Below are 22,762 nucleotides of genomic sequence, written 5' to 3' on the forward strand. Positions count from 1 at the left end.
ATGGCTATAAGCAAAAAGACAAGAGAGGATGTAGACAAAAGGAAACCCTTGTGCACTCTTTCTTGGAAATGTAATTGGTGCAGCCACTGTGGAAAACAGTATGGCAGTTCCTCACAACATGAAATCCAGAACTGCCATATGACTCAGAAATCCCACTTTTGGGTTTTTATCTGAGGAAAAGAAAAACACTAATTTGAAAAGATATCTACACCCCCATGTTCATTGGGGCATTATTTACAATAGACAAGACATGGAAGAAACCTAAATGTTCATCAATTTTGATATTCATACACAGTCATGATATTTTCATATGAAAATTTGGTATTATCATAGGAAAAATATGGTTCTTCATGTTGCTGATGCTCATCCCTCAGAACTCAGATAAAACTCATGTCTTTTTTTTTTTTCATTTTTCTTTTTTTATTGAAGTATAGTTGACTTACAATGTTGTGTTAGTTTCTGATATACAGCAAAGTGATTCAGTTATACATACATATTTTTTTTCATATTCTTTTCCATTATGGTTTGTCACAGGATATTGAATATAGTTCCCTGTGCTATACAATAGGACCTTCTTGTTTATCCATCCTATATATAATAGTTTGCATCTGCTAGTCCCAAACTCCCAATCCAACCCTCCCTTGCCCTCCTCCCCCTTGGCAACCATAACTCTGTTCTCTCTCTCTTGGTTATGTGAATCGCTTTGATGTTTGGGTTCCACATAAGTTAAGCCAAAAAAACCTTCTTGACCGTATTTCCACATGTAATTCTCTACTCAAACGTAACAAAAATGTTCCATTTTTAAAACAAATTGTGACAGGTGATGAAAGGTGGATACCATACAATAATGTGGAACAGATCGTGGGACAAGCAAAATGAACAACCACCAACCACACCAAAGGCTGGTCTTCATCCAAAGAAGGTGATGTTGTGTATATGGTGGGATTGGAAGGGAGTCCTCTATTATGAGCTCCTTCCAAAAAACCAAAGGATTCACTCTAACAAGTATTGCTCCCAATTAGACCAACTGAAAGTGGCAGTCGACGAAAGGTGCTCAGAATTAGTCAACAGAAAACGCTTAATCTTCCATCAGAATAACGCAAGACTGCATGTTTCTTTGATGACCAGGCAAAACCTGTTACAGCTTGGCTGGGAAGTTCTGATTCAACCACCATATTCACCAGACATTGCACTTTGAGATTTCCATTTGTTTTGGTCTTTACAAAATTCTCTTAATGGAAAAAAATTTCAATTCCCTGAAAGACTGTAAAAGGCACCTGGAACAGTTCTTTGCTCAAAAATATAAAAAAAGTTTTGAGAAGATGGAATTATGAAGTTGCCTGAAAAATGGCAGAAGGTAGTGGAACAAAAGGGTTAATACGTTGTTCAATAACATTCTTGGTGAAAATGAAAAATGTGTCTTTTATTTTTACTTAAAAACCAAAGGAACTTTTTGGCAAACCCAATACAAAGCTCTACTTTTTAATTTATTAATTGTATGACTTTGGCCAATGGTCCTTCTGACTCAGACTCCAAATATGGAAAAGGGTGATAAAACTCTCTATGTCATATAACTGTGGGGAGAATTAAAAGAGATAATATATACAAAAAGCTTTGTCCAGTGCCTTGTGTGTAGAAGGCCTTAGTCACTGGTCTTTATGAACGTTCATAAAAATCACCTCAGTGTAGTATCACTTTTGTCTAATTATTTCATTCATTTAAGATCTTCCATCATCTGGGGGGAGTTTTGAACCCTGTGCTTTAGAGAAAGACTATAAATATTATTATGCTAAGGAGCATTTTCATTACTGAAAGTTGTAAATTTCATAGAAACATAGTACAATCTTCAATTTTATGGAAACAAAGTTGCTAAGTGCAGTGAAAATTTAAGCATTTGGAAATGTAGGCTACAAGTAACAAGCTTTGCCCCAGCAAGATATATCAAGTTTGCTAATTTGGTTTACACTGATCTACTGCCTTTGTTTTTCCTTTCTATTCTCTACCATCAAACTGACAAACTCATTCACACTCAATATATTTTTCTGGAATTTATATATAATTATTTTAAAAATACTTGGTGAAATATATTAGAATACATAACGAAAAGGCATAACTCCTGACAAAACTGTAGAAAAGTAATGACAAACTCTTGGGGAAAATATATCAGATAAAGTCAATAGTCTTCTCAGCACTTCCCAAAATATTCTTATGTAGAAGGATGTTGGCTTTAAGAACAAGTAACGTGAGACTAGAAGATTTTGCATTGATATCTAAATTATTTGCTTAATTGTATAACTATACATTAACCTACTTCAACCATAAAATGATTATATCTTAATTCCTACATATTTAGATTGTCTGGATTCTATAGAGCTAATATGTTCCCTTTAGAATCTTCAATAACAAGCACTTAATATTCAAAGATATTACTTAAAAAACGTTGTCTTTGGTAAAGGTTTTTCTCCAACATGCATTTAATTTATCCATGTGACCGCAATTATTGCCTTTGTGAAATCAGGCAACTTTTACGAGGGGTCTAAAGTAATCAATGCTTACACACCTTGAGTATTTTGATCTTTTGTTGGCCTTGGTTTTAAAGTATGAAATGTGGCTACCCAGCATCACTCATCAAGTGTGTACTTCATTTTTAATAACATATTTCAATAACACTTATATGGCAGAGACTTATATTTCTTTCCTAATTACAACAGTTTTTTGGAATTTAGTAGAATATGTTGAAATTATTAAAAATGATGATGCCTCTTCAGCCTGCATCTTTGATCATGTGTGAAGACTGTCACAGGGGAATGAATAAATTACTTAATTAAAGTTGTTTTATGTAAACCACTTTTATGAATGACTTTTAATTCCTGAAAATAATAAAAGTTATATGTATTTGCAAAAATTTTGCATACTAAATTAACTTATAATGGTCTTGTCAGATCCTAGAACATTGGAAATATTTTACAAAGGTTTAATGCGCATGAGCTCATGACAGGTCACTAATGGAGTCTACTTAATATATGTCTTAGGAAGCTATTTTTTTTTTTTTTTTTTTTTTTACATTTCATGTAGATCAACCCTGAAAGAGATAATTTTCCGTATGATTAGTCATGTAGAGTGAGTATAACTAAATTAAATGGATAAAAACAGGTTATGTTTACTCTCACATAATATTATCTCTATATAAATACATAATCAATGTGTCCCAGAGTACTGTACTTTTACTTTGTGAGGAAAAGATCATAAAAAGTCCTTCTCCATTCTCAATCTCCTCTCCTCCCCCCATAGTTTAGAAACTGGTTATTTTTAAAGGGAGAAGCATGTGAATTGAGCAATTAAATGTCGACAGGAAACCAGAATTTTAAAGTATAGTACTGGATATGCAACTCTGCAGAGTACATGAAATTATTTATTAAACATCAATCTCTTACTTGGCAAGTTTCAATATATAAACCATATGGCAAATAACATATAGTCAAATAATAAGTTGCCATGTGGAGGAATATTTTTGCTTCATTTGTTAATCATTAACTCAGTATTTATATACTAGACTCAAGTTTGAAATAGCATACGTATGATTCATATGCCATAAATTTTCTACTTTTACTTTGAAAAGATAGCACTTCTATCATGCTATTCTGTTACATTGAGTCAAGGTAAGTTTCACAGTCTTCTCAAAATAATGCTTCCAGAAAACTTTGCCAATGCATTGGGATTGGAATATAAAATATAATTTATCTAGGACAGTTTAAAATAAATCAACTACTGAGTTTATCTATTTCAAAGGGGAAATCAAATGCTTTTACTAATTATTTTACCGAATTAACTTCCGTAAAAATTTTTTTGAATTGGAAATTGTGCACTAGTAAACATTATTACTATGTATCCCATAAGATGTAGTTTGTTAATTATTAGGAGGTAGTGTAGAGAGGGAAGAATTTTAAATTGCTGATTAATTAATTAATATCATCTCCCCCCACCATGGAAAACTGTGTCACCTCTAAAATTACACATGGTATATGCAATTTTAATTTGTTTCATGCAATGTAGATCTCATTAAGTTTTTTAAGGTAGAATTGGAAAACAATATTTGAGTACTAAATAAGATTAAATTTATTAGATAAAAATGATGTGTGGTTTCACACAAAATGGATAAATTTATTTACTGTGTGATAAGTACTTAATTGTGCCCTATATGATTGTTTAATATGTCTGTGAATTCTTAATTCAGGAGTGATTATGAAAATAACAAATTGAATTATTATTATGCCTTTGGAAAACATTTCAGAATAGAATCTTTGCTATTTAGTTATTTTAGAGTAAACACAGTTCCAACAGTGAGATTGCCTCTTTTTATACATTCCATACTTGGCCACTTATCTAATTTAAAATTATATGTATTATAGACATACATGTACTGAATGTTTATTCCATAAGGTAGGAATAAAAACAGGCTTCATACTACAAAATTATAAAATGATACATATTCTCTTGCTGTACTCACATTTCTGGTTGGAATTAAGGTTCAGAATATCAGTTTTTACTGTGAATATCAGTAATTTTTAAAGGGTTTTTACTTTTAAAAATATAATTATGTTAGAGCTATAATGTTAGTATTATACGATTTTTAAGATATTTGAACTTGAAGGCACCTATAGGATCATCTAGAAGTCCAACCAAAGGTCAAGATAAAATTGAGCTGTTTTTCCTTGCAAATCATTATAAACTTCCTTTGAGAAAATATTTCTTTTCAAACTTTGTCTCTTTCAACTTGAAATTTTATTGCTCTGCACTTTTAAGATTCATCTTCTTGTAACAAAGTGGTAGGAGTTTAGAGATTAAAAAAAAATCAACAGCTGAAAAAAAACTCTAGAAAACCTCTTAAATACTCTTTAAAGTGAAATGGCAGCAAGTGTTCTGAATCTGAAGCAAAAGCAATAAAGCAAATAAAGCTTTCACTAATATAAACACATTTTCTTTAAGAAAAAAAGTCCTTGTTTAGCTTTAAAAGCTAAGACAATGCCTGAAAAACCCTGTTCTTAAATCTTTGCACATAAATTAGATTAATTCATTATCATAATCTAACTATACCTATAGTCATCATCAGAAAGACATATACTTATGTATCAGAACAATAGAAGGATATTTAGAAATGGAAGAGAAATAGCTGATTTTTTTTTCAAAGTTTGGAGTCCAAAAGCTCAGTTTACATTTTATTTTCTCTGACATCTAAGATTCCTTCATTTCATTCACCCTCTGTTATGGCGTAGAGAGAAAAGTTGGAAATAAACAGTGTTTTGATATTATATGAGAAAACTCAGGCATCCAGGCCACCTGTAATTTAAGCTCCTTTTGTTACCTTTCTTTTTTCTCTTTTTTTAATGGAATCTCTATCCTCGATCAACTATGTGAGGTATGAAAATGATGAGAAACGTTTTCCGAACTTCAGGCTCTGTATTAGCTTCTCATTTAAAGTAGCTTTTTCATCTGCTTAAGAAGCATGGAGTAAACTGTTTTTGACATGAGTTTCACATTATTAAAACGTTCCCCCCATCCATCTCCAAAAGCATAGCTACATTGAGTGGAAAGAAGATCAGTTTTATAAGGAAATTTGTTCCTTTCTAACGACAAATTTTGGTACACGGTAGTTTTTGTTTTTGTTTTTGTTTTCTATTACTTGTATTCAAGTAACTCAAGTTACTTCTGTGAATGTGAAAAGTAAAACACAAGTCATGGGATGTTGAATTCAGTGAAGTATAAAATTCAGCTCAAAAATCACATATTTATGCCAAAAATACGAGAAGCTTGAACTAAATGAAAAGACCCTGTGGTTTGTGTCACTACTAACGAAATTTACTGATTTTGCAATTCCTTCAAAAAGTTAGACCATGTTACTCAGAAGCTTATACAAAGCAAAAGATATAATCCTTTCAAGAACTCTTAACATATTAATTGTAAGTAATATTCTGTAATCCTTCTAACATCTAGTTTATTTATAGCATCTACAAATCTGGGCTCACACTACAAGTGCTCAGCCTAGGCCTGGCAACCACTTTAACTAATGCATTCAGCAAATAACTTTAGCATTCTGTTCTCATTTCCCTGGTTATAAAATGAGAATATTAAACTTTGCCTTGAGTGTTGTGAGAATTAATTATTTAATGTTTATAAAGTTCCTTCCAGCTCCAAAGTAGAAAAGTCACAGACGTATTTCTTCTATTCACAATGGATGTTCTCATAAATGCAAATCAGGAAGGAAGTGTTGTTTTTAACTGTAATAAAAATATAAAAGTCAGAATGAGAAATGGAGTCAAAGAAAAGATGATGTAATGCATAATGTATATTTTAACTGTTAGAGTGAGTTTCCATGTTTTGTAATTTTTACCTCCAGCTATGCGAAATAACACACACGTAAAGAATATGTAAAGATGGTCTAACATGCAGATGAGTACGGTCAGCCCTCCTTATCCACGGGTTTCAAATCTGCCGGGTTTCCAAGGCGCAGATTCAACCAACCTAGAACGGAAAATACTACACGACCCGGGGTTGGTTGAATCTGCGGATCTGGAACCTGTAGATAGAATAGGAAGGGCCGACTGGAGCGTTCAAGGATTTTGGTATCCTCTGGCGTCCTGGAATCTAGCACCGCAGAAAAGGATAGGGAGAGATGACTGTGCTTACTTCTGTGAAACTAGAACCACTCAATGAAAACTGAATTAAATCGAGTCAGTAATATAACTTTACAATGGACACCTTTGCAATTTAGAATCTGTAAAAGGAGGGCAACGGGGCGGAATGCTTATCTGACTGGATCAGGATTTGACTGCATTCGGTAAGTCGTGATTGGAGGGTAAATGTATGGTTCTTGATGGTTCATTTGCTGGTCTAAAAGCTGTGCTGATCAATGGCAATATATTTGTTACTTTGTTCCTTTGTTTTGTTTATTTAAGTATGCTGAGAAAGGAGAATAAGGACAATGAGGTGAATTTTAAATAAAACAATTTATTTTAAAAAATTGTAGTCTTCTCACTTGTTTGGTTTAGCAGTCCTCTATTCCTTTTTTCCCCAGTTTTATTGAGATATAATTGACATGTAACATTGTGTACATTTAAGGTGTACAACCTGATGATTTGATACATTGCAAAATGATTACCACAGTAAGGCTAGTTAAATCTACCACCTCACATAGTTACCTTATTATTTTTGTGTGAGTGATGAGAGCATTTAAGATCTACTCTCTCACAGTATTGTTAACTGTAGTCACCATGCTGTAAATTAGATTCCCAGAACTTGTTCATCTTATAAATGGAAGCTTGTACGCTTTGACAAACATCTCTCTATTGCTTTTATCAAGCAGTTGTACTAATGAACAGTAATATTTTGTTTGTATGTCCTTCACAAAATTTTAGAAGATAAGATGGCAACTTATGTTGGTCTTTTTAACTTTTTCCAAAAATGTTTTTTTTTTGATATTCAAATGTTTGAAGAATAATCTTGAATTTGCATATATGTGTAAAAGGATTGTGTTTCATAATTCTTTTATTGAAGGTGGACAACACATTATTAATGTGGTTACAGAACATTAAATTTTTATTAATAATAATGAAAATACCTGGAGTGTTTGTTCTCCAGATTTTGCATTGTATGTGTAAGTGTATGTATGTAGTAGAGAGAAAGGATGATATCGTGCCACTAATCAAATATTTTGGGTGAACATGGCTTAGAGGTTTAAATTTTAAATTTGTGATTAATTTTGAATCTTATACCAATTGAAGTAAAGTAGTATTATGATACTCTTTCTTACTACTACATTATAGAGAGGAAAGTAAATAAAATTGAACTAAAGAAAAAACTCAATACAATTTAAATTTTAATAGTTTTCCAATTCCAAAATATATTAGAAATTTTGAAAAACAATATATTGAATTAACATATGTACTTTGGCTATGCCAGAATTTGTTTGATGAGTTGATAAAAGTGTTAACCTTTCTTCTTCAACATTTTGATTGGTGAAATAGGGTTATGTTATCACATTGAACTTTTGGAGTGATAACTTTAAGAATAATCAATAATGTGAAGCCTGTAGTGTTAATCTCATTGCTCTTTCAGAACGATTGATAGAAAGGGTTGGCTTTAAAACACTAAGCTGTTCAGTTTTGGTACATGACAAATAGCATCAACATGATTATATCTGGAATAAGAAAATAAAATCCCTCCTGAAAGCTTAAGATCTGTGCTAAATAAGACACTGGGAACCATTCAGCATTTTGTGTTCCTAAATGACTAAAATTTATTTAAGCAAAGTTGATGAAAAAAGGGAATAATGGCAATTTAAAAAATCAGATTTAATTTAAAAGGCTATTGATCAACTATCCAGCTTTGAGCAACAAATACTCCCCACTTAGTAATTTTGCTAAATATCTTGCTTTATGTTTGGCCACTGCAACATAAAAGTGCTTATGTTGGCCATAAAACTAAGGGAGATTTAATTAAGCTGTATAAACGAATGTAAACATGGTATTGTAGTGTTGTAAGAAAATCAAGTTTTGTTTTGTTTTATTTTTCCCATCTAACCATGGTCTCCAAAAATGCCTAATAGAAGTACAGATATTTATATGAATTAAAAATTTAGTAAGCTCTTATTAACTAATGAGCCAGCTTTTTTCTTTTTAAACCAAGTTATCTATTTGAAAACCAATTTACTTGTCTCATCTTTCTTTTATAAAGTCCAATAAGAAATAAGTAAAATTATATTTAAAATTTTAGACTTAAATGACAGAAACATAAATTAAAACCACCTGAAGTCCCCAGAATATAGTGTACTGCTTCTTTTGATTAAACTTTAACCAATACATAGGAGATTTTCCTTTGGTAAGGTTTCTGTGTAAATATTAAATTAAATATTAAATATTTGGCCATTTTTATTGAGTTTGTTTTTGAGATTATTAAAAAGTTTTTTTATATATTTTAGATAAAATTTATTGATCCAATACATGCTTTGCAAAAATTTTCACCCAGTCAGTGGTTGGCCTTTTCACTCTTTTAACAGTGTCTTTTAAAGAACAGACATTCTTATTTTCTCTCTCTCTGTCTTTCTCTCTCTCTTTTTTTTTTTTTTTGTTGTTGTTGTTGAAAAATGGATTGTGCTTTAGGTGTCTTGGCTAAGAAATCTTCCCATAATCCAAGATTACAAAGATTTTCTTCTGTGTTTTTTCCTAAAAGTTTTATAGCTTTAGGTTTTACATCTAGGTCTATGATCCACTGAGTTAATTTTGTAATAGTGTGAAATTTGGATTAAAGTTCATATTTTTACAAGCGATTATCCAAATGTTTGAGCATTGTTTGTGGAAAAGACTAGTCTTGCTCAATGAGTTACCATTTTGCCTTTAATAAAAATAAGTTGTCAAAGGTTTAAATACAAAATTTGAAATAAGCCTGTGTGGGTCTATTTCTGAGTACTCTGTTCCATTGATCTATTTATCTTGACATCACTACCACACTGTCTTGATTACTGTTGCTTTATAATATGTGTCAAAATTAGATTGTGTTAAACCTCCAACTCTGTTTTATTTCAATGTCATTTTGGCTATTTTAGAGATTTTAATTTCTGTATTTTGGCTGATTCTGAATTTTAGAGTTGGTTTTTCAATTTCTACAAAAATGCCTGTTGGGATTTTGATTGGGAATTCTATGTATAGATAAATCTGAGGAGAATTGACATCTTAAGAATACTTAGTCTTCCAACCCATGAAAAAGCTGTTTCCCCATTTATTTTAATTTTTCTCAGCAATAGTTTGTAGTTTTTGGTATATAGGTCATGCACATTCAAAAACATATTTTACCAGATTTATCTGTAAATAAACTATTTCATAGTTTTGATGCTTTTGTAAATGGTATTTTTAAATTCAATTTAAGATTGTTATTATTATAAGAAATAGAAAAATAGGTTTGTTTTTTATGTATTTCCTTGAAGATAATGCCAGAAGACAGTGGTTATATAGGGTATTAGAACAAGGGGAGTAATAATTTTACACATAGTGTAGGGAAGGAAAAATATTTTTCCCTCTAACGTCTGACTTCTTAGCCAAGAGCCCTCTAATGAAAAACAGATTAACAAGAGAAAAAGAAACAGACATTTATTAACATGTATACCTCATGTATGCATGGGAAATACCCAGGGAAAAATGAGTAACTCAAAGAGGTGGCTTAGAATTCAGGCTTAATTACCATCTTATTCTGGAAAGAGGAGGAGGGATGTAGGTCTCTTGAGGGAGAGAAAATGGTTTTTAGGAAAGTTGAATGGGCCCTTAGAAGAATAGATGAGAGATACCATAGTTTGTGACAAAGTTTGTCTGGGTGTGGTATCAACTTCTAGCTGATGAGAAATCAATCTTTCTTGGTTGATGAAACTCTCAGGAGAGGATTTAAGACAACTTGAGTTCTTTCTGGAGGATTTGTCTTTAGGCAGATAAGGAGAGTTCAGAGAAAGACTCTCCCTGCATTTGCTGGTTTTTAACTGCCTACAGCTCAAAATAATCAATATACCAAAGTGGCATATTTTGCTACCCGTCAACATCAGTGGGCCACAATTTACCCTGAACTGGAGAGCAGTAGAGCATGTCATTAGTCACTTACATGGGGGAAAAAATTCTGCTGCTCTGAGGCTGGCCAGGTAGTTATGAGTTCTCCCAATGAGCAGAGCCATACTCGTCAGTAGTAGCCTTAATACTGAAAGATCAGTATGCCAGGAGTAGGAATTGGAAACCAGGGAAAAAATGACTGTGGTCAAATATAACATGCAAACAAAAGTATTAAGTAGAAGTGACAATGAAAACCATGCATATGAGTAGAGACTGAAAGGAAATGTGCAGAAAAATGAGCTGTTTCACTCAGAATATGGACATATATGATGTGATTATTTTTCTAATTGTTAAGTATATTGCAATATTATTATAATAGTTTTATAATAATGACAATAACAATGATAATATTGTGATAGTTGGTCGTCTTGCTAAATAGTTTTACATGCTATGAGTGTGCACTTATGAGGAAAGATTCTGAGTGTGACAGGAACTTATAAATGTAGTCATTTATGAAACATTAGTTCTTCTGAAAAGTGGATTATTTTACATAACTCTGCTTTAATTGAATACATACCATATATTCAGAATCAAAAAAGAAAGTAGATGAAGAGTGAGGGGGAAAAAGAAACAATCTACGAACAATTAGTATCAAAATGATATTCTCAAGTGCATGGAACATCCTTGAACTCTTTTTCCTAAGAAACGAAATTTTCACCTCAAATTTATTTAGATCAAAGGATACTTGGGTAAAGTAACTTTAGATTCTATCCCTGACTTTGATTTTCACTTTTAACTTTGTATATTCATGGTAATATTTGAAGGCACAGTTTTTTTTAAACCCAAATAGATTAAAAACCTTGAAGTCACATCTCTGGAATAAATATCCTACAATTTTAAACACCCTGGGATTGCAATTTGAGTGTATTAAAATAATTCTGCTGTAAAATTAATGCTTTTACATATTTTATAGAAAGAACAAAATTTTATTAGATAATTTTACCTAAGATTAAAAGTAACATGCAATTAACAGTGACAATGGAAATATCAAATGATAACTATCTCAAACGTATATGAATTTTAATGTCATTCTCTACACATTTTTCTTGTTTATCTTGACATATTTCATTAATAGTATGAAATAAATTAGTGAAAAAGATAAAGCATTTTCATATAAAAGTAAAAGTGTAAAATATACTTGAAACATATACTATTGTGCAGAATTTTTCAATATTTATTTTACCAAGGCTGACAGCAAAATGAAAAATAAGAGATTTTGTGAAAATATTCAGAATTTTTATATTCAGCCAAGAGAAACATGAAAGTTGATTTTTTGTGTCTATTGTATTTTCAAGAGTGCTACAAATAGGATAGTAAAAAAGAAAAAAAGAAGAATTTTAAGAAGTACAGTAAAATACAGAACTTTTTTTTCTTATTGCTAGAATGCTTGGAAGTTATAACCAAAAGAGCTCTTGACCTCATGAGCACCTCTGTCTTTTATGAGAGCAAAAATATCTCAAGTGGCACGGTGCTTCTTTTTCTACCCCTGGTTTCATTTATTTAGATATACAGTAAATGTTCTTTTTCAGTGTTCTTGTTTGGTCATGTCAAAAGAGACTGTAATAGCTGTGAGATCACAGGGAAAATGATGAAGGATCGGTGAAAGTGAAGTAAATCGGTTTCAGTATTGTCCTGTCAGTAGAGATGAATCAGGATACAGCAGCCTTCTCTTTTAAATATTTTTTTCCAAAAAAAAAAGAGAATTTTATCCTTGAAGCAACTACTTTCTCCACCTTATCATTGATCTTATTCATTGTTACTATGGAGTTACAGCTCAGGAAATTCTAGAAACAAAGTGTACATTTCAAATGTTTTTTTAGTTAAATGTACTTGGCATATGTTTCAGTGGGAAAATCAGAGTGCTTGCACCCTTCCTCTTCCCTAAATTGATAAAAGTTTGGAAATGCATTATTTAATAAGCAAAGTATACCCTCCATACAAAAAAAAACTAGATAATACCTAACCATGATTAACTTGTTAGTTTTAGGTAAAAGAAAATAGCAAAAAAAAATCAACCTCTAAATTTTACTCTAGCTTTAATTGGCTAAATAATAGAAAATATGTTTTTATTTCCTTCAACTAGCTCTACAATTCTGTTGTCATTCTCTTTGTTTTCTGTTGTTAGCGCTAACCCAAGAAAAAGATATAAAATAAACAAATCTAAGTTCCTAACCTCTTACCAAAGTTTATTAAATCTCTCAAAATTAACAAGCAGATTGTGCTCAAATTAATAAGCTAAAAAGAATATGTGGACTTTTCGTTTTTCAAAAGGAAGCACTTTGAGAAAATATACATTACAAAATAGTTTCTGAGTGATTTGTTCCTCAAAGAAATATGTTTTTTGTACTCTGTCACTGATTTACAGCTTTGCATACTTCAAATTTTTTTCTAGATTTATTGAGGTATAGTTGACAGTTAAACATTGTATATGGTTAAGTGTACAACTTGATGATTTGATATGCATATATATTATAAAATATTCACCACTATTTTGCTAGTTAACATATTCATAACTCACATAGTTACTATTTTCTTATTTTTTGTGTGTGGTAATCTAAAGATTTACCCTCTTAGCAGATTTCAAGGGTACAGTACAATATTGTTAATATAGTCACATCATTGTCCATTAGATCTCTAGGACTAATCTTTCATAACTGAAACTTTGTAGCTTTGCTTACTTTTTAATCTGTCAAAAAACTTTTTTTAAGAATTTTTAAATTTTTCTGAGGCCAGGGGAGTAAGATAGCTGTATGAAATGGGAACTTTAAAACTGAATCAGGTTTCATTGGCCTTCTATGTGCTAAAGATTTAACATACAATGGTCTTTACTAAAAGGCTAACTACGTGAAAAGATGGAAGAGATTAATAGTTAATCACAGTGATAAAAATTCTATTTTTGGCTTTATTTTACATAAGAAGTCCAATTCTTAAGATTTAATTAAATTGTCCCATGTTTTACTTTAATGTTTGAAATTTTCCAAGTGTGTAATGATAGTGATCATTTGACATAAAGAAGAAAGAGTCCTTTTCCTGGGAGCTGTTCTAAAAAAGTGCAAACCAATTTCTCAGAAGAGTAAAGAATCTGACTAGTAGTGAAAAGTCTGCCCTGCTGAAACCATGCTAATTAGTAATAACTTCACCCATCTAATGCTATCTTAACTCCAAAACACTGAAGCGGACTGACTCTAAAAAAAAAAAAAAAAAGTGAATTAAATAAGAATGTACTCACCACTCATTTTAATTCTATTGGATTTGGAGAATTGATTTATGGCAATTTTGAGCAATTGCCCAATTTAAGGGAATTATTTCAGATAGTGTTCAGTGTAATTTTAAAGTTCCTGTCTTTTCTAGAGGTTACTACATCATTGATAGCTGAAATTCTTCTCAGAGCTGTTCCATTGCAAATAAACAATTTGAGCTTCACTTTATTATTTATAACTCAATGATGTCAGGAACAATCAAAGAGATATTCATCTACTTGGCAGATTTCATAGAAACATGCATTTATGAAATACTGATGTTATATCTGTACTGCATAATGGCAATATGTACTCAAGAATAACCTATTTGGAAGACTATTGTATTATAATCTCAGTCCTCTGGGGAGTTATTTAATCAAAATAGCTCTGCTTAAGTGCACTACAAGAAGAGACATGAAAAAAATGTCAGAGGATCAAGGAGAGACAAAGGACTAGAAATTGTAATACTAAAAGTAATTTAGTGCCTTGAGGAATGGTAATTTTTTTTTTTTTCTTGAAGTGGAAAAAGCACTGATAAGTCAGGAATATCAGAGCTCCAACTGAGATCTCGGTGAATGGCAAAATAAATTCTCATACCCATGAACAACTAAACACCTAGATAAAACGTGTTAAGTGAAAATGGAAATGCAAGTCACACTGTACTTCTTAATAATCAGTGTTAGTGAAACACTAATTGGTATCATATGATTATAAGCAACCATATTGGATCTTATTCCTCTACCTTCTTAACTCTTTTTTGTACAGCACAACTTCAAGTAGGCTTTCCAGTAATTCTATGAGCTAAATTCTAGCAATCCTCATGAGTTATAATAAAGAGTTAAAGAACATAGTGTCCTTGCATAATAAATCATGTATTAAGATATACAGTCTTATCTTACTGTGGAAATCTATGGTAATTGCTCTGTTAATGAGTACTATGTGTTTAACTAGCGTGCCTAATTATCTTAAACTTTGATTATTGAGGATAAAACAATATAGGAGGCACAGAATGTTATAGAGAGTTTTACTTCTATTTATTTGTTTTTGTGTGTGAATTCATTGTCACCTTTCTCCACTGTAAATGCATCACGTCAAAGTTGCCTCCAAACTATCTTTACAGGGTTTTCCTCCTGTAATCCAATACCAGTGATTTTTTTCTCCTCTTTGGTGGTCAGTGCTTTGGCATTATACAAGTATTGATATTACCATATTAATCTTTTTCAAAGCATTCCAGCTTATAGTACATGACCATGCATGACCATCTTCTTAAAATTTGTCATCTGCTTCAAAGTAATCAAGGATAATACTCTGTTGACCTTCTCTGTCTCTAGCATTAACTATTATTACTGAGCAATATATTTCTACTAATACCTCAGGATACTATTGGTAGTAGGTGGGTTATAAAACATAAATTATGAATACGAATTTGATCCTGTATTTCTGTCAGGGCTTAGTTGCTTGGTGTTTGAGAAATCACTTGCTTCAATATATTTCATATGTTCTCCCATCGTTGCTCTGAGTTCAAGAGTATTACCCACCTTACATGCCGATCAGTGTGTAGCCAGTGTTTCAACCAAACATGATTCAAAACTTACCTCTTATGAGATCGTCCCACAAGCCTGGATGGTCCTCTTTATGACAAAATCCACCTAGCACTGATCTACTCCCTTTAGATATACTTTCCTGTTTAATTGTTTTCAGGAAGACTTACCATTTAATTCAAAATGATTTTAAATGTCAGTGATAATGATTAGTAATGGATAGCATTTTTGAGCATTTGCTAATTTCCAGGCACTGTGTTAAGTGCTCTCTATGAAATATCTCATTTAATGCAGTAACACGAAGAGGTAAGGATAGCAGGATAGCTCTGTTAATTTTTGACAGATAACATAGAACTGGGATCTAAATCATGTTTTAGAATACCTTAGTTGTTGGCCTCTAGGAAGAAATTTGAGCTCAGTTCAAATATTATTCTCTCTAAGAGGCCTTCCCTAACGACTCTATACAAATACCATCTCTGCCATTATCACAGCCTGTCTTTTTTGGAACATGGTAGCTACAGCCTACCTACCTGTGGACAGTGAAATGTGATTGAACTTTCTATTTATCACTTCTCAGTGGGAGAGTTTAAAACCAGTGTGAGGTTGGCTTAATCCTTGTTTCCTTGCCACATTGGCAGGCAATGTGTCTGATGGTGGAGGCTCCATCAGCTCCTAGAGTGAGGAGACATGGATCAGAGCCCCTAGCCAATGTGATACATAAAACTTTATTATAAGCCGCCACGGTGTTGGGGATTCTTTTTAGAAACCAGAGGCTGATTGTACACTATTAATTCATGTATCCATTCAATCAACAAACATTTTTATGTACCTGCTATGAATTAGGAACTGTTCCAAGCACTAAGAAAATTATAGTAATCGAAACAAAAACCCATGCCTCTTTGAAGCTTGTTTTCAGGGAAAAGATAGATAATAAGGAAAAACAAACCAACAAAAAAAAAAGAAAACTATTTTTTTTTTTTTAACTGTCTGTTAACGGTGATATAGTGCTGTGGGAAAAAATGTGAACTTGTAATAGGGAGTGATGCAGGTTAAACTGTGTGTTGAAGGAGTTAGTTGCTGATAGACTGATATTTGACCAAAGGACTGAAAGATGAAAGGAAGCCTGGCGTATAGTTATATTGAAGAAGCACTTTTCCAAGAAAAAGGGACAAACTTCTGTCATTAAAGAACAGTAAGGAGGCTAACATTTGTGACAGAGGGGAAGTACAATGAAGGCAAGACCAGAGAGGCAGAGGAGGGTCTTGTGGGCTCTTCAGTTTTCATCTGGCATAACTCACTCACTGTGAACAGTGCATGGTTGTTGAATAAATGAAAGAACAATCTCCATAATGATAAGATTTAAGTATTCCACTTCATTCTACCACAAACCAAAAGAAAAACTCAGTTGAACTCACCAGGTCTACATCAAACAAATGCAGGTACTATTAACAAGTATTTGCACAGGTATGTATATTCTAATAACACCTCTCATTGGTTCAAAACCTTACTGAAAGAAAATTGAAAAAAAATAGTGATATCTATAAAAATGTGTTTCATTAGTTTTAACTTAGCCACCTATGATAAAGAACCACTGGCTAATGTTTTAGTTACAGGAATAGATTTTTTTCCCCAAATAGCTTCCATAAAGTATCTTTACAAAAATTGTCCTAGAAGAATGAGATTATTGATAAACATTTTGTACCAAACAACCCATGATTATTCTTAAAAGTAGCCAGCTATGCTTTGAGATATTTTCTTTCATGATTCTTAACTCAACATCTTTGTTTCAGTTATCTAATGTTGTGTAACAAAACATCCCAAAACTTAGTTTATTATTTGCTCACAATGTGTGAGTCAGCAATTTGAGCTGAATTCAAGTGAGAGTTCCTTCTACTTGTTTATGAGTCCTCAGATGGAATGGCTTCTGATTTTCCACATGCCCTCTCATCCTCTAGATGCTAGACTAGTCCTTTTTAAATGATTGTAGAAGCATTCAGAAGTTGCTGTTTAGAGACAATTCTCCATGAATCCCTCACATTTCTACATGGCTAGGCATTTATGGACAATTTAAGAATGTTTGTATAAGGGGTTATAGCAAGCTAGTACTGTGTTATCAGGGAAGACTTTCTTATATTCCAAAGTAATAAATACAATGTCTCCTTTGGAGCAAAGTTTAGGCAAGTTTTTTAGCATCACCTTATGGGATTGGGGGTTTCAAAGCTGGACACAGATTAGCTGTGTGTTCAGAATTCACCTAGGCCCATGTTGAATCACCCCTGTGGGACTTGGAAGGTAAAAGAGATCAGTGAGAGCATGAAGTTCAAGCTGCCTGCTACACTAGAAGTTATAAACTGTGCAAAACCATTTGGTCTGGTTGTCTCCTTACTGACTAAGTCTGTGGAAGTGTGACAAGTTCACCGAGCAGCAGCTTGCAGTTTAGGGACTACTTGATTGCAAGCTTTTCCAAATAGTAGACTTGAAAATAAAAGCAGTGTCACTTTTGCCACATTCTATTGGTCAAAGCATGTCCCAGGGCCATACCAGATTCAAGCCTTGAGGGATTAGACTCTGTGCTTTGATGGGAGGAGTGACAAAGACACGTTAGAAAGGAATATGTGTAATTGTAGAATTCTCACTTTCTTCTGTGTATCTTGTAACCTCTTGTTCATAATTTTTCTCTCTTTGAATCTGTAAACTCATAATTCCTTAAATTTATATTTATTCTCCTAATCGTCTCTGCAGCTCTGTCTAATCTGCTATAAACAAGTTCACTGAGATTTCCAGCTTTTTACAGAAGTATAACAAATACATAAAAATGTGCATAAATCACAAGTATAAACAGCTTGATAAATTTTCACAAATTACCAACAGCCTTTTAACTAGAACCTAGATCAAGAAAGAAAATATCACCAGCATTCTCAAAAGCTCCCTTATGCCCCTACCTAGTCACTACATACTCCCCAAGGATAAGCAATAGTTTTGCTTGTCTTTGAACTTTATGTATGAATGGAATCATATGTATGTATTCTTTTGTGTCTGTCTAACTTAGTTCTACATCACGTTTGTTAGAATCATCTATGTTATGATTCAGTTCACATTCTCTGAACACAATGCTATTATGTTAGAAAATAATATCTAAAAGTTAAGATTTTTAAAAATGTATTTTTAAAATTTAGAACACACTAATAAATAATTTATATCAAATAAGAAAGAACCCATACTTGAAATTAGAAAATATTTATACTTAAATATGTAAAAGTTATTACTTCTCAAAACTTATGAGATGAAGCTAAATTGTTATTATATGAGAATTAAATATGCTAATATATAAGAAAAGAAAAATAGCAGCCAATTAAGTAGCTAAGCATCAAACTTTACAATTAGTATACAATTAATAAAATATCCTCCAAACAACTATAGAAAGGAAAAAAAAAAGGGGTAGAAATAAAATAGACATACAGACATAAAATTGTTAAGATTGTCAGAGACAAGTTTACTTTTTCTCTTCAAAGATTAATACATTTTAAAATATCTACCAAAATTAATAAAAAAAATTTTGATTAGTTACAAAAATGTCCCAGATCCTATATGCTTCCCTGTAACTACTCCTTTGATAACATAACATTGTAACTTTAAAAGAGTTGTACCTTATTTCCTGAATCTTTTAATGTGGGCTGGCTTTGGACTTGCTGTGGTCAATAGAGTATGAAAGAAGTGCCAGTATTCCATTTCCAAACAAGACGTCAAGAGTCCTTTAGTGCCTATGTTCTCTTTTTTCTCTGACTCCACTTTGAGAACAAGTAAATGCCAGCTAACCTGCTAAAGAATAAGCCACCAAGTGAGGAAAAGCTTAGTCCTCGTTATTGAGTCCAGCCAGTACAAACAGAACCACCTGGTTGACTGCTGCTAATCACAGACGTGCACGTGGGTATCTCTAGGCCCTTGGAGACCAGACGCTCTGCTAGCCAACACACACACACATGTGAACTTAAAAGAGCTTATTTTAAGCATATAGGTTTTGTGGTTGTTGGTTACATAACATTATGGTAGCAGTAGATAACCACACAGAGCCCATTATAATAGCATATTATGTATTTCCAAAGAATATATTTTATAAGTTAAAAAACCTCTTCTTAATTTTAATAATGTTGATAAGTAATAAGCAAGCAATAAGAATTATAGAAATAAAATAATTTATTATTATTAATTAATTAATTAATTAATTTAAATAAGATGAAAAGATACTCAACTTAACTCAGGTTAAGTTTAAAAAGGTGTTGTGGACTTCCGCCCCGGCCCCGAGGCCCGGCTGCAGGTCGCCTAGGAGGTGAAGTCGGGATGCACGTGGTGTGGAGCTCCAGCCCCGGTGCGCTGGGGCAACATGAAGAAAACGCCGCAGGCGAGCCCAGCGCTCCGGGAGGGCCCCGACCCTTCCTCTCTGGGGCACGGGGGTCTTTTCCTGTGGAGGCCGGTGCCTCCCCTCACCCCGGGCCGCCTTCCCTCCATCCACTCCAGGGACCTCACCCTCAGGGATTCAAGAAGAAAACCTTCCCCCCAAATATCAGTCGTAAGATCAAGGAAGAGCCCAAGGAAGAAGTAACCATCAAGAAGGAAAAGCGTAAAGGGATAGAGACAGACAGCGAGAGGGCCATGGACAGGGCCGGGGGCGCCCAGAAGTGTTCCGGTCCCACTCCATCTTTGAGCAGGACCCAGCTGAAATGATGAAGAAAAAGGGGAACTGGGCTAAGACTGTGGATGTGTCAGACATGGGGCCCTCTCACAGCATCAACGTCAAAAAGGAGAGGAGGGAGACAGATGAAGAAACAAAACAGATCCTGGGCACGCTGGAGAAGGATGATGACCCTGGGCTGAGGATGACCCTGGGCTGAGGAACGACGCTCGAAATATGCCTGTGCAGCTGCTTCTGGCTCACTCGGGCTGGCTTTTGAAGGAAGAGAATGAAGAACCAGATGTCAAACCTTGGCTCAAGGAAGAGGACATGGAAGTGGGCGGGGCCTGCTGTGAAAGTGAAAGACGAGCCCCGAGCCCCGAGATGAGGAGGAGGAGGGCAAGATGAAGCCTCCTCCCAGAGCAGCCAGGAAGACCCCCGGCCTCCCGAAGGATATGTCCGTGGCAGAGCTTTCAGGAAGCTGAGCCTCACGCAGGAGGAGGAGCTGCTGTTCCTGCAGCTGCAAGACTGGCTTCCCGGCCAGCCGCCCACTCCGGACGTCGAGCCTACCAAATCAGAGGCGCAGAGCGAGGGCGGACGGAGGGTGGTTACAAAGCAGGAGAAAGACCGGGAAGCCAGGCTGGTAGAGAGTGCTTGTACCCTGACAGAGGGTCAGGTCTGCAAGCTGCTCATCCGCAAGTCCGGGAAGATGCAGCGGCTCCTGGGCAAGGTGACTCTGGACGTGACGATGGGGACAGCCTGCTCTTTGCTGCTGTCCTGTCTGTGGGCCTTGGAGACAGTAGGATGGGTGAGACGACAGTCCTGGGACACGTAAAGCACAAACTTGTATGCTCTCCCAATTTTGAATCCCTGTTGGATCACAAACACCGGTAAAATAAGCAGACGGAGCATGGTGGTGACCGTGCAAACAGCGGCTGCTGCCTGCTCCAGACGTTGTGATCTAAAATCTGTTCGACCCAAAAGGGGCCTGTTTAGCCCACCCACTCCAGCCACTGTCCCCGTTTTGTCCACAGGGCCCACGTGGCTCCCTCCCACAGCAGCTGTGAACGGCGCGAAGACCTTCCCACAGCCCCGAAACCGCACACCCTCGCTGCTGGGCGTCTTGTCCCTGCTTTTTTTATTATTTTTTTTTTTTATTTTTTAATTATTTTATTTATTTTATTTTTGGCTGTGTTGGGTCTTCGTTTCTGTGCGAGGGCTTTCTCCAGCTGCGGCAAGTGGGGGCCACTCTTCATCGCGGTGCGCGGGCCTCTCACTGTCGTGGCCTCTCTTGTTGCGGAGCACAGGCTCCAGACGCGCAGGCTCAGTAGTTGTGGCTCACGGGCCCAGTCGCTCCGCGGCATGTGGGATCTTCCCAGACCAGGGCTCGAACCCGTGTCCCCTGCATTGGCAGGCAGATTCTCAACCACTGCGCCACCAGGGAAGCTCCCCCTGCTACCTATTTTTATAGTTATGTTTTAGCTCTTCAACTGACTGCATCCTCCCCAGGTGGAGAGGGGACGGTCTGTGGGAAAGGATAGGCTCTTTCTCTTGGTAACGTCTTGGTTCTCAGGGAAGAAAATGGAAGGATGGCTGCTGCTGCCTTTTCTCCCTCATTCCTCCCGAGAGGCGGCGCCGGAGAGAGAGTAGGGACTTGAGTCTGAGACTCAGTCGCAGCTCTGTCTCTTACCAACTGTGTGACTGGACAAACTACCTAACCTTTCTGAGCCTCATCTTCCTCTTCTGACAAAGATGAGGGTGATACCTACCTTACAGGGTTGGTGTGACAATGAAATGGAATATTGTCAATGAAAAATCCTTGCACAAGGCCAGACATACAAAGTTGCCACTCAATTAATGTTAGTTTCCCGAAAAAAAAAAAAAAAAAAAGTGTTGTGATATCTGTAGTTAACACTTAAAAATATTCATAGAAATTTTCTTCTATTGTAGTTTACTTAAAATCAAAATACTGAGCAGTAGGAATGACTTTTTGGAATTCATTACTGGGATACATAATTGCTATATATGTGAAATATTTCATATCTCAAGGAGTTAAAAGAAATTTAAGAAATGGTGTGTTTTTGGTCAAAGGTAGTCAAAAAGTACCAAAAAATTAAAAATTGTGTCTTTGTAGTACTGTCTAGGCATGTAGTTTGCAGCCCAAATAACCAAGGCCTCAAACAACTAAATTTTAGATGCCAAAAAAATATGCAGTTAGAAGTATGACTGTGCTTACCATCAAAACCAAAATTTAACATATGGCTTGATAATATAATTGACAGTGTTTATGAGTAGAATTTAAAAGTAAGTCACAAAGGTGACCAACCCATCAAGCAGAGTGTTTATTGGTAATAAAATATAAACAAAAGAAATAGGATATTTCTAATGATTTTTTTTTGTTAATCTATGCATTTCATAGATTAACATAGATTATCTAGTGCTCCTGCATAAAATAGGGATATTCTCATTGACAAAACTAAGGCAGGTTGTAGAACAAAGCTCCCCTTCTCCACTGGCTTTGATAAACGCTCGTTGGAACTATGCTTGCAAATCTCCATTTTTTCTCTGCTAAATACAGGCTTTTGATGCTTTTCAGGTGAGCAGGAGCAAAATGAAAATAATAAAGTTTTTGTTGTTGATTCTGTTTTGTCATATTCCAGGCAGTATCTT

The 22,762-nt window shown here is 34.5% G+C and overlaps 1 pseudogene across 1 annotated transcript; it reads left to right on the top strand.

The window, feature by feature from the left end:
* The first annotated feature begins 690 nt into the window (after nucleotides 1–690).
* Nucleotides 691–21,533, top strand: LOC309627380 (DNA-directed RNA polymerase III subunit RPC4 pseudogene; annotated as a pseudogene). The gene has a single exon. The product of its transcript is annotated as a DNA-directed RNA polymerase III subunit RPC4 pseudogene (transcript).
* The last annotated feature ends 1,229 nt before the right edge of the window (nucleotides 21,534–22,762 follow it).

The sequence above is a fragment of the Balaenoptera borealis genome (assembly GCF_965194805.1).
Source record: "Balaenoptera borealis genome assembly, chromosome: 4".
Lineage (NCBI taxonomy): Eukaryota > Metazoa > Chordata > Mammalia > Artiodactyla > Balaenopteridae > Balaenoptera > Balaenoptera borealis.